The following is a 12,874-nucleotide window of genomic DNA, read 5'->3' on the forward strand; positions in this document are numbered from 1 at the left end:
TGTAAAAGCGAACAGTCGGTAAAATTATAAAAAAAAAATGCGGAAGTGACCTTGTTTTTCCTGGAGGAGAATAGTCTGCCAGTGGTGTGGTGTAGACACGTGGCAGACTGGCAGACACGTGGCAGGATGGTAAATGTACGTATGGGTGTTTGTGTCAGCGTATGTGTGAGGGGGGTGGCAGGTAAAGTGACAGTACAGACGTAATGACGACAGATGTTGAATTGAATTGAACTGAATTGAATTGAAACAGTTTATTTAGCAAGAAAAACACAGATACAGAGTGGATAATAATAACAATATTAACATGGCTGAGCCAGTTGAGACCCTGAGCTCTCTTTTAGGCACCTGATATATACTATACAGTTATCTCAAGGAAGTATTTTGTAACATTTAGTATCATCTGGAATAGTACAATAGCATGGTGGTAATAAGAAGATCTCATAGTGTTACCACGGTTATCACTTCAATATTTATTTATTTTATTTATTTATTATTGTAGGCGCTGGCGGGGATTAGAGGGGGAAGAGGAGAGAAAGGAGGAAGGAAAGGAAAGGAGGAGGAAAAGGAGGAGGAAGGAAAGGAAATAAAAGGAGGAGTATACAGTAGGTGCAGGCGACAGTAGGTAAGGACGTAAGCAAGGTGTATAACCAGGGTGAGGGAGGGAGGGTGAGGAAGGACTTGAGCCAGGTAAGAGGGGCCACATGTAGGAGTGACCGCCACCATCATAAACACGTCAACCTCTGAATAATGAAGATCACATTCTGCCCTAGGCCGATCATGTGTGTGTGTGTGTGTGTGTGTGTGTGTGTGTGTGTGTGTGTGTTCAAGTAGATGTAAAAAACACACACAGCAAGTAGCCAGCAATTGCAACAAGAGCATATACAACAGCAACCAACAGCTGCAACAGGACCAGTAGCAGAAGAACAGGAGAAACAGCAAGGGCAGCAAGGACAGCAGCCACCTCCAAGCGCTCGTGTAGACGGAGGTTCCCGGGCACCGCTACCTTAATTGCATCAAGCATGACCAGCTTACAACAAACTTCTGCTTACTTGCTGATGAACACGTCGCATAAATTACACTCAAGGACCAGCTCCGGTAGAATCTTGGAGGAGGCGGAGGAGTTTTTCTTACAACATAAGGACCACCTCCATCTTGACGGGGAGATCGCCGAGTCGAGTGGCAGACAAAGTTGAGCAATACGGCAATGGATTCCTTCCTTCTCCTACCACTCCTTCTCTTTCTCTGTTTCTTTTCTCTGTGTCTTTTCCTGGAGTAGGAATTTATTTTCTTCTTCTCCAATTATTCTTCTTTCCTTTATTTATTTACTTATTTATCTCTCAATTTTCGTGTGCTCTCTTTAAATTAATCTTCGACCTTCATTCTTATCTCTTATTTCCTCTTCCTTCTAATCTCTTCCCTTCGCATGTCTCGGGTCTTTCCCTTCAAGCAATAAAACTGATTCCCCTTTGCCCTCTTCTCTCCCTCTCCTCCTTCTTTCTCCTTTCTCCATATTGTCTCTTTTTCAAACAGTTGAGATTTCTTTCTCCTTTCTCTCGTTCCTTCTCCCATCTCTCATTCCTTCTCCAATCTCTCATTCCTTCTCAAATCACCTCATTCCTTCTCCAATCTCTCATTCCTTCTCCCATCTCTCATTCCTTCTCCTATCTGTCATTCCTTCTCCTATCTCTCATTCCTTTTCCCATCTCTCATTCCTTCTACATTTTGCAAATCTCGAATATTTCCCTCGAAGTAAAAAAAAAAAATCCTAAACTCCCATTCTTCATTTTCTTAATACTCACAACTGCAAGAGTTCAGAGGCTTGAAACTCACACACCAAAAATATATATTCTCTTCTTATGCCTCTTTTCTTCCTCCTGTTCCTTCTTTCTGTTTCTTCCTTTCACCTGAATGGGAATGGCAACAGGAACAATAGGAGTCAGTCATCACTACGTTAATGGAGAAGACGGGTTGGCCAGCGTTCAAGAAGCGCAAACCTAATTTTTACCTCAAGGTCTCACGAGGAGGAGGAGGACAGGCAGGAGGACAGGCAGGAGGACAGGTAGGAGGAGGAGTCTGTAAAATCCATCGTCTTGCCTCATTTCTCCCGACATTTTGTTTTTAACCTGAGAGAGAGAGAGAGAGAGAGAGAGAGAGAGAGAGAGAGAGAGAGAGAGAGAGAGAGAGAGAGATAGGATCAATAAACCAACATATTTGCCTACTTATGGCCGGATATAAGGAGGGACCTTCTTCTGACGGAAGGAGGGAGGGAGGAGTCGATGGTGAAAAAGAGAGAGAGAGAGAGAGAGAGAGAGAGAGAGAGAGAGAGAGAGAGAGAGAGAGAGAGAGAGATTGAAGCAGTTTATTTAACCAGAAAACACAGATACAAAGTGCCACCTAATACTGAACGAATATCTCAAAGACATCATGATTTAACATTTCGTGTCATCTGAATTACAAAAGGTTACATGGTGTTTGAAAATACACATTAGAACATAACTGCTAATGTTTTATGTCATATTGTACTCACAACATTGAAGCACATGAGCTAACTGACCTCGCTGATATGGTCATCTCGACACCTCCTCCCTAAGACACACACCACCTGCCACACACCACCTGCCGTGCACCAGCTGTCACACACCACCTGCCACCACCTGCCACCACCACCACACCACTGTGCACCAGCTGCCACCACACCACCACCCACCAGCTGTGCACCAGCGTGCCCACACACACACACCACCGTGCACCAGCTGTCACACACCACCACCTGCACCAGCTGCCACCACACCACCTACCGTGCACCAGCTGTCACACACACACACCTACCGTGCACCAGCTGTCACACACACACCTACCGTGCACCAGCTGTCACACACCACCTACTGTGCACCAGCTGCCACACACCACCTGCCGTGCACGACCGAGGTGTTCCGGAGTGTGAGTTAAGAGCCAGAGAGAGCCATTGTTTGCTTGTTTGGAGGACTAGATTCATTTACATGTTATTTTGTTTGTTCGGCACCTCACCCCCCTTTCACATACCCCTCCCCCTCCTTCCCTCCCACATCCCCCACGATACCCTCGTCCCCCACCCTCCACTACCACACTTTACTCCGTCTCGGCTTCATGAGTTTCCCCTTCCTCCCTCCCTCCTTTCCCTCCATTACCCCACCACTTTCCTCCTACCCCTTCTCTATTTTTCATCCCTTCATACCTATGTTTCTACCCTTTTCTTTCCTTTTCTGTCTCCTTTTTTCCCTCTTCTCTTACCCTTTCCACTTTCACCACCCTTCCCTTCCCAACTTACCCCTTACCTTCCCTCACACCTCTTCCGTTTCACCTTCGCTGTTGCCCTCATCCCTATCCCTTCCCTTTCCGCCCCTTCCCTTTCCGCACCCCTGCCCTTTCTTCTCTCCCGTGCGTAACCCTCACACCCCCCCCCCCCCTCAACCCCCCCCTCACTGAGCTAGAACACCCTCATTAACACATCACAGAAGATCAAAACACTAATTAACACGGAGTCTTGGCACAACGAGGAATCCTACAAACTAAGTCCTGATACACCTCAGAAAATCCTGTTTATATCCTTCATCTGCCTAATGTAACCTAACCTAACCTGACCTCACTTCACCTCACCTAACCTAACATTACTTGATCTAACCTAACCTTACCTTGTCCTACCTAATAATAATAATAATAATAATAATAATAATAATAATAATAATGCAGTGTCAGGTATTACTGGAATATCTTGTTGCGGGAACTGAGGTTAGAATGGACAACCCCCAGTAAATCGGTTTAGCAGACTACCACATGAGAGAGAGAGAGAGAGAGAGAGAGAGAGAGAGAGAGAGAAGAGAGAGAGAGAGAGAGAGAGAGAGAGAGAGAGAGAGAGAGAGAGAGAGAGAGAGAGAGAGAGAGAGAGAGAGAGAGAGAGAGAGAGAGAGAGAGAGAGAGAGAGAGTGAAAGTATGAGACAGAATTATAAAATGAGAAAAAATAGATAAAATTAAAGAGAGAGAGAGAGAGAAAAAGGAAATGCGTAAAAAAATAATAAAAATAAAATTTACCAAACACCAAATTTGGGCAGAGGCCGGGGGAAGGACCAAGCGGCTGATCTTGGACTTGAGGACAGAAGAAGACGACGACTCTGGGTATTACTGCCAGGAGCCGAGATCTGATCTGTGTGGGATGGTGGGAGGAGAGATGGAGGTAAAGGAGAGAGAGAGAGAGAGAGAGAGAGAGAGAGAGAGAGAGAGAGAGAGAGAGAGAGAGAGAGAGAGAGAGAGAGAGAGAGAGAGAGAGAGAGACTGACTCCACACGCCAGCTAGTGAGGCGGGTCATGCATGGTAGCACCCAGGCACCATCCACTACGAGACCAACGCCAGCTTACTCCCCAAACACTGCCACTTGTCCATGACGTTCTGGTAGGGTGGGGGGTCAGCCACAGGACGCTAAGGAAATGGTGGCAGGGGAAGGGGGTATACCATAAGATTATTGGAGAGAGAGAGAGAGAGAGATGTGTGTGTGTGTGTGTGTGTGTGTGTGTGTGTGTGTGTGTGTGTGTGTGTGTAATGTATGACGCCTTAGCACGGAGGGACGAAGAGGGAGTCAGCCACATAACGCTAGAAGGGGAGACGCAGAGGGAAGGGAAGGGAGAGGGTAAGGTAGGATAGAAGAGGGAGGGGAGGGAAGACAGAAGAGGGAGGGGAAGAAGTGGCCCTACACCAAACATTACCATGAGTGCATTAAGCCTTGAGGAGGAGTACAAGTTAACCACATGACGCAAATGGAGGAAAAGGAGGAGGGAAGAGAAGGAGGAGGAAGGAGGTATGTGGATAGAGATAGGAAAAGTAATAAGAAAGAAAGAAAGAAAGAAAGAAAGAAAGAATAGGAGAAGGGAGGTAAAGGATGGAGGAGGGGGATAACGGAGGGGAGAAAAAAAGAAAAATAAATAAAAAAGGAGGAGGAGTGTAGGTGGATGGAGGTTAGACAAAGAGAAAAGAAGGACGGAGAAAGGCAAGAAAGAATTTGATATTTACGGATACATAAACAGATAGAGACCAAGAAAGAAAGAAAGGAAGAAAGAATGGAGGAGGAGAGGACCAGAAGCGCGCCCCTCACCCCGACAGAGGGGGGGGGGGGGCCCTCACACACCGCACTGCAGAGGCTTGGGGACCTGCCACCACTAGCATGACCACCAGAGGGAACAACAATGCATGCTGGGGACATCAACATTATGGGCCGCCTCGACAAAGAACTACCACAGACACGATACGCTAAATTGATTCCTTTAGAGGGTGGATGGCGACGAGAGGGAGAGAAGGGAGAGTGGAGAGAGACGGGAAGGGAAGGGACAGACAGGCGACGAGGTCTCGGCTCTCGAGGAACAAGAGAGAGGAAGGAAAGGATATTATAAACAATGTAGTGACTGCTGAGACGCTGGAATCTGGAAACGTTGACTGACAAACAGTACACATGATGACAACGCAGGGAGACCAGTGGCTCTCCCCAAAGGAGTACTGGGGAGCTTTGTGATAATTAAAGACTGTGAGCAGCAAAACACTTCTTGATAGAGAGATAGAAGAAACCCTGGAAAGTTATCCAGGTAACGCCAGGTAAACTGTCTCTACGTACACCTCAAGAGTGAGCATTTCCTCGTCATTTCTTACCTGGTTTTCGTTGGCCAGCTAAATAGTTTTCCATGTTAATAAATCCCCGACAAAAATAAGGATATTAAGGAAATCATTAGAGATAATAAAATTTAAGCAGTATAAAACTGTTAATCCGGCAAGTTTCTGTTTGTCCAGTGAACTTATTGTTGCTGCAGCTTCCACACTGACCTCCACATGTGGGGTGATGGTCTCGGGGGAATTCTAAAGTCATAACGATAATAGAAGTTGAATTAATGGCTGAGGGGGGTAGGGCTCAACTAGTACGCCGCACACCCGCTAGGTCACCAGTACTCACGGGGGAACAGGCGACACCATTGAACTGCCAGCCGCGTAACATTTTTAAAATATAATTATACCGTACAATTTCAAGTTCTCTTCATTAGAGGTAATCATTTTAAACTGCCTAAATTTAGAATAAACTTTTTTAAATAATAATAAATCCTAATAAACCAATAACTTTTTTCTTTGCTGAGGAGTTTTGTGGAAATAAACTCTAAGTTAAGCTTGTCGAGGGTGACCAGATGGACGCTTGGTAGATGAAATACGCACAAGTTGAATACCGTATTACTGTATAAATAACAACTAACTATTACGACTACTACGACTACGACTACTACTACGACTACTACTACTACTAATAATAATAATAATATCACAAGAAGACGAAGAAGAAGAAGAATGACTGAATTTATGGCAGAATATTCGGGAGTAAATTGACTTCATATTTCTGCATCAGCGTTCCATACTTCATTCTCACGCCTGTACACAAACACCAAGGCAGTGGCAGTGTAGTGCATAACACCAGGAACGAGTTCTTCTGTACACACACACACACACACACACAATCATAACGGGATATATTTCACCAGTACCAATATAGTTCACAGGAATATATTTCACCAGTACCAATATAGTTCACAGGAATATATTTCACCAGTACCAATATAATTCATAGGAATATATTTCACCAGTACCGATATAGTTCACCACAGGCGGGATATATTTCAGGTGCAGCAGACATAGTTCAGAAACACAGGTCTCAGTAACAGCAGTGGACAGCAGCTTGTTCCCTCAGGTAATATGTTTCAGAGGGCAAATTGCGGCATGAATCACCTGCCTCCCACCCCACGCCGAGGTGTGACAGCAGGGGGCCCTCACCACCACAGCAGGAACAGCGAGAGGAAACACCAACAGGGAAACAGTAACGGAACACCAACAGTGGGTAAATCGTTTAGGACAGAAAAGGGGGTAACTAGCAGGGAGATAATTAGCAGGGGGGATAACTAGCAGGGAACATCAGCAGGGGAAATACAGAGAGACAACAGCAGGAAAAGGCATCAGGGGAACAACAGCAGGAAAAAGGCAGCAGGGAGAAAGCAGCAGGGGAACAGTAGCAGGGAGACAACAACCCCCCCCCTCACCCATCCCTCTTAAATGTAAAGACCCATAGAGAAGAACACAAAACAAGGCAAGAGATGAGAGAGAGAGAGAGAGAGAGAGAGAGAGAGAGAGAGAGAGAGAGAGAGAGAGAGAGAGAGAGAGAGAGAGAGAGAGAGAGTGAGTTCTAAGCGCCATAGTTACAGCCTTGGTTGTAGGCCACACAAGACAGTGACATATAAGAACAAAAAATAAAACCCTTAACAGAATGACACTGACAGATACTTAACTATTTAAAGTAAGTGAAGTGAAGGCGATGGATAAACCTGCAGCTAAAGTGGATAAACTAACTTAAATATAGTCTGGTCGTAGTAAGAGACAAAACTATTGCTCCATCCATCCATCCATCCATCCATCCACACACACACACACACACACACACACACACACACACACACACACACACATTGTATATCCTGGGAGCTATACTTTTTACTAAGCCGTGAGTGAGGCAGCAGACCGGAGGATCACCAGCTTGGGTTGTACACATGAAATACTCCCACAAAAACACACATAATATATTTAAGATTACTCGTTGACACATAAGTTACTGGTGGGGCAAAAAATATGGCTGGTGGAGGGAGGATGGGGGGGGGTGGTGGTGAAGGGAGAGGAGGGAAGGAGGGAGTAGAGAAGGGGGAGAGAGGCAGAGAAGGTGAGAGAGGATTGGGGAGAAGGAAGGAAGGAGGGGAGGTAGGAAACATAAGCCTGAGAGGGAGGGGAGAAGAGGGGGAAAGGAGGGGGGAGGAAGGAAGAGAGGCCGAAGGAAGTGAGATAGAACATAAAGCTTGGGAGGGGAAGGAGTGAGGAAAGAAAGCAAAGGGGAGGAAAGAGCCGGGATGGAGGAGAAGGAGGAGGGTGTGTGTGTGTGTGTGTGTGTGTGTGTGTGTGTGTGTGTGTGTGTGTGTGTGTGTGTGTGTGTGTGTATACTGTATATGTGTATTTTTGTGCGCGCTGTAGTAAGACTTGCCCCTACACACTAGACCTGTCATTACACACGCTACTATGGCCACAGAACTCACCCGAGCGTTTAAATACAAATCATCAGACCCCTGTGTTTAATTTTTGTGTGTATAATAATTAGTCTCTCTGTAATCTTTTGTTGTATGTTCTTTGTCTTTTTCTATGTCTGTTAATGTCTTATTTCTTGCCATGTCTATCTTTATTTTTTTCTATATATGCTGGGTGAGTAGGTTGGTCGAGTGAAGGTGGTGGTGGGCTGTTGAGTGGGCGTGGTGGTGGTGGTGGCGAGTTGTGTGAATGGGCGTGATAGTGATTGGTTGGATGAGTAGTTAAGGCACCAGAGAGTTACATGGATAATTGCTTTGATTACATCCTCCCCTTCTACCCCCAAAAAAAAAAAATATATATATAATTAAAACTGTCACAACTACTTTAGTCTTTGTAGCAGAAGACATCCTCAAAGAAACTATGATCACAATAATACCAACATAATATAGAGTTCACCCAAAGTTAATAATACCACCACCCCACCCTACCCCACCTTACCACCCCACCCCATCCAACCACACCCCATCCCACCCCCACCCACCTTACCTTACCACCCTACACCACCTTATCTTACCACCCCACCCAACCACACCCCATCCCATCCCACCCCACCTTACCTTACCACCCAACATACTTACTAACCCTAACTCTCCCCAAAAATGATACTATATTATTAATCCGTAGAGGAGGAAAACTGTATTAAAAAATATCCAGGAAAAAGAGAGAAAAAAAAACACTTTTTGTTGAAGTTCCGTGATGAGTTGGAGAGACTTGGCCAAGAGTTCCAAACCAGAAGTTATGGAGCGAGTCTGTCAACACCCTCAATAAATTCAAACAAAACATAAAGGCAGAGTGAGATATTCTCTCACTCTTAAACTTTCAGACGCGTAAATAAGCGAACTGTGCTGGTTAAATATTGGAGGCGACGGTATGGGCCCCCTCACCCTCCCCTTCTCTTCTTCTCCTTGTGACACAGAACCTGGAGATAAACACATAAAAAGATGAGATAAAGTCGATGGTCAAACATGGGCAGAGTTGTGAGGAGGCGGGACGATGCAAAGGAGGTTCTCACTTTTTTCCTCCCTCGAGTAGTTCACATCTTCACGGGACAGGGAGAGGAGGAAGGGAAGAGTGGGGGGACTTTAAGTTAGAGCCTACAACAATAAAAAAAAAATAAAAAAAAAATAAAAATTACAATACACATACTAGCAAGGGCGACTCACAACAACAACCTCAACTTCTACTACTATAGATAATACTTAATCAATAACATTAATTCATGTGTCTTCGCTATGAATATTTGAGTATGAAAACGCTTTGATTCCTGTGTTATACGTGTTTACATTACAACTACCGGTACTCCTATAAAGACTTTGGCTTCTGATACACTTATAATCGTCAAACTTAAGAGAAATTGTAACCTAACCAACCTAACCTAACCTAACCTGACTAACCCAATCTCCTCTAACTAACCTAACGTAATTTAACTTAATCTAGCATTTCCTGAGCCACAAATATCCACTTTCAGCCGCCTTCACGAGAGAGAGAATTCCTGGAAATCTCGCAGGGAACTGAGGAGCCATTATTTCAGGGATTCATAGTTGACACAATATATACGGTTTCTTTAACACATGTTGATAGGAGACACACTGGAATTCAGCAGACATAAAGGCACTGCCGTCACACACACACACACACACACACACACTTCTAAACAAATAATCTAAACCCTTTAAACAAAATACAAAACTATTAAAGACAATTCCCTTCAGAGATGGTCTACACTCAGGACGAGACGAGAAGCGCACAGGTATAGGCAGCTCTGACCTCACCTGATTCCAGGCCCGATCCAGTCAATAACCTCAATTATGAAAGCAACACGGTAGCTACTGAACCAACACGTCATCCCCATACAACTGGAGCTGCAGGATTGTGGAAAAGACCACTACCACCACTACTGTACCTCCTCCCTCCCCCACCATCCAGGTTCGATCCAGGGGTTCTCAATAATGAACGCGACACGGTAGCCAACGTATCCAGCAGACAGACAGACCGACGAATGGTTTTTCCCCCATATACAAAGTCAACCAACTTCTCTTAACGGAGGAGGCAGTTAGGGACGTACACACACACACACACACACACACACACACACACACACACACACACACACACACACACACACACACACACACACACACACACACACACACACACACACACACACACACACACACACACACAACCCCTCCCCCGCCCAGTAACAATCTTCCCAGACATAAAGGATAAATAAATCTCTCACAACTGCCACTACACTTACAATGACTGTCTTTAGGTTACAACATCATAAAGGTGTAATGTCACAACACTGTCATAAAGGCGTAATAAAATGTGGTGCCTCTGTATAACATGACCCAAGAAATTTATCTGTAGGTGTATTCACTTTGTTTTTGTTTTTTTCTAGGTGTAAATAATTAATATATTTACCATTCATTTACAATTATTTTCTTTCTGATTGTAAATGATTTTGTCTTGTAAATGATTTTCAGATGTTTACTTACAATTTACAGATATCTTCACTATCTTTTATATCATTTCATAATCTCACCCATCCAGTATTCCTACTACACGTAAGGCTTCTCTTACTTCCAAACTTGCCCTGTATAACTATATAATTTGCTCAGTTGAATGAAAGGCTACCGTCGATATATTCACAAAATATAACGCAGTAGGCAGGTTACTGATAGTGTACATACGATCTTCTTATCTGCCATACCAAGCATAACTATCCCACGCCTTGGTGTTGGCATCCTTCACTTCAGTTCTTCGGGGATCCTACGTTAACTTGTCTTCAGGCCTCCAGATCCTAGTTCTTATATTCAGGTCTCCTTCGTGGATCCTAAGTTTAATCCTTCAACCCTCCTTCAGGTTCTCTCTAGGATCGTAAGTTCTTCAGGTCTCCTTCAGGGATCCTACGTTATCATCATCCTTCTCTACCTCCTTCAGGCTGCTCTCTGATCGCTTCCCTCAGGACCTCCTCCCCTGACCCCTCCTTTATTAATACATCCCTTCATACCTCCTAAGTCTCTCTCCCCTCTTTCCAGCTCCCTCCTTCCATATCCCCTCACGCCCTCCCCTTCCACCTAACCTCCCTTCCCTCTCCTTACCTCCTCCCTCCCCAACCCTCCCTTTTCCTCCACCTCACTCTAGACCCTCCCTCCCTCCATTTCCACCCACCCCCCTCCCCCATCCCTCCCTCCAAACCACTCCTTTCCTTACCCTGCCCCCTTCAACCTTCCATATGCCTACACGGTAAGACTGACAGAAAATCAATACCAAAGGTTCCCGTAATTTCTTCATTAAGAGAATAATTGAATCTTTACCTCGAAGACTCACGCAAGGAGGAGGAGGAGGAGGACGAGGAAGAAGAGGAGAGGAGGAGGTTGGTCACCTGGGAAGCAACCTGAGACTCCTAAACACACACTTTGCATATTTTTTTTTACTTATTTTTTTATTTAGAAAAATGAGAAACAAATTATACTCAGGCTGACGTAAATATTGGTAGATTCACGCATGGGTATAAGATGCGATGGTAGGTTCTGGCTCATCGTGACGTGAGTTAATTGTATTGTTACTAAATTTGGCCTAAGTGGAGGGGGGGATACATCCTGACGTCACGGTAGATAAGAGCCAATCACTGCACGTCATGGAGGGCAAGGACCAATCAGTGCACGTGATGGAGGGCGAGGACCAATGAACACCAGCCAAAAAAGAACGAGAACCAATCAACACCTACCAACGAAAAACAAAAAGAACCACCACCAATCAACACTCATTAACGAAGAACCAAACAACACCCACCAAACAAGAATCACCACCACCAATCACCAACCGTGACACTAAGGCGGAGGCAGCACTAAAATCAACGCAAAACCCTATAGCCCGCAATAAAGTGTATTCTGCCACACTCGCGCCTGAACGGTAGAAGGACAACTGATACAGAGCTACACCTTCCTCCCTTCCATCTTCCTACCCTTCCTCCCTCCCTTCCATCTTCCTTCCCTCCCTCCCTCCCACCATCCTTCCTTGCCCCTACCTCACCCCTCCCACCTTCCCTCCCTCCCCGATTGGAATTCTCACCGAGGTTCTGGTAGTTTCGCGATTGTTACGGAGTTAGTGGCTATTTTCTCCCTCGTTGGCGGGTGTGTATTGGTTTAGTTGTGTCGTTGTCGTGTTTACTTTACTCTAGTGTGTATACTCCTTTGGCTGATTTATGTACTGTGTTAAGACCGCTGGGTAAGGCTCCTGACTAAGGCAGGGCGGAGGGGGCAGACGGGAAGGGTTTAAGTGTCATCTTAGCTTTATATGTTACAGTTGTGGTTGTTTGTTATTATTATTATTATTATTATTGTTATTATTATTATTTCTGCTGTTATTATAAATATTACTTTGCTCCAGTATATTAGACAAGAGTTGCTACAGATGTCAACAGTGCAATCCAAAATATATATATATCTACACAAGTACATAATATTATCTAACAAATTCTATGTACCTATCTGTCTGTTTCCCTACCAAGAGATATAACGACCCTAAGAAAGAGGACGAAGAGAAGAAATAAGAAGGTATGGTAGTTAAAGAAGTGCAGAAAATAACAGAATTAATGCGTACACACACACACACACACACACACACACATACTGTACTTGTGTCGGAAACTGTACGATCATTTGAAACTAAAATTCTGGTATC

This window comes from Homarus americanus, unplaced genomic scaffold (assembly GCF_018991925.1).
Source record: "Homarus americanus isolate GMGI-L3 unplaced genomic scaffold, GMGI_Hamer_2.0 scaffold26512, whole genome shotgun sequence".
NCBI lineage: Eukaryota > Metazoa > Arthropoda > Malacostraca > Decapoda > Nephropidae > Homarus > Homarus americanus.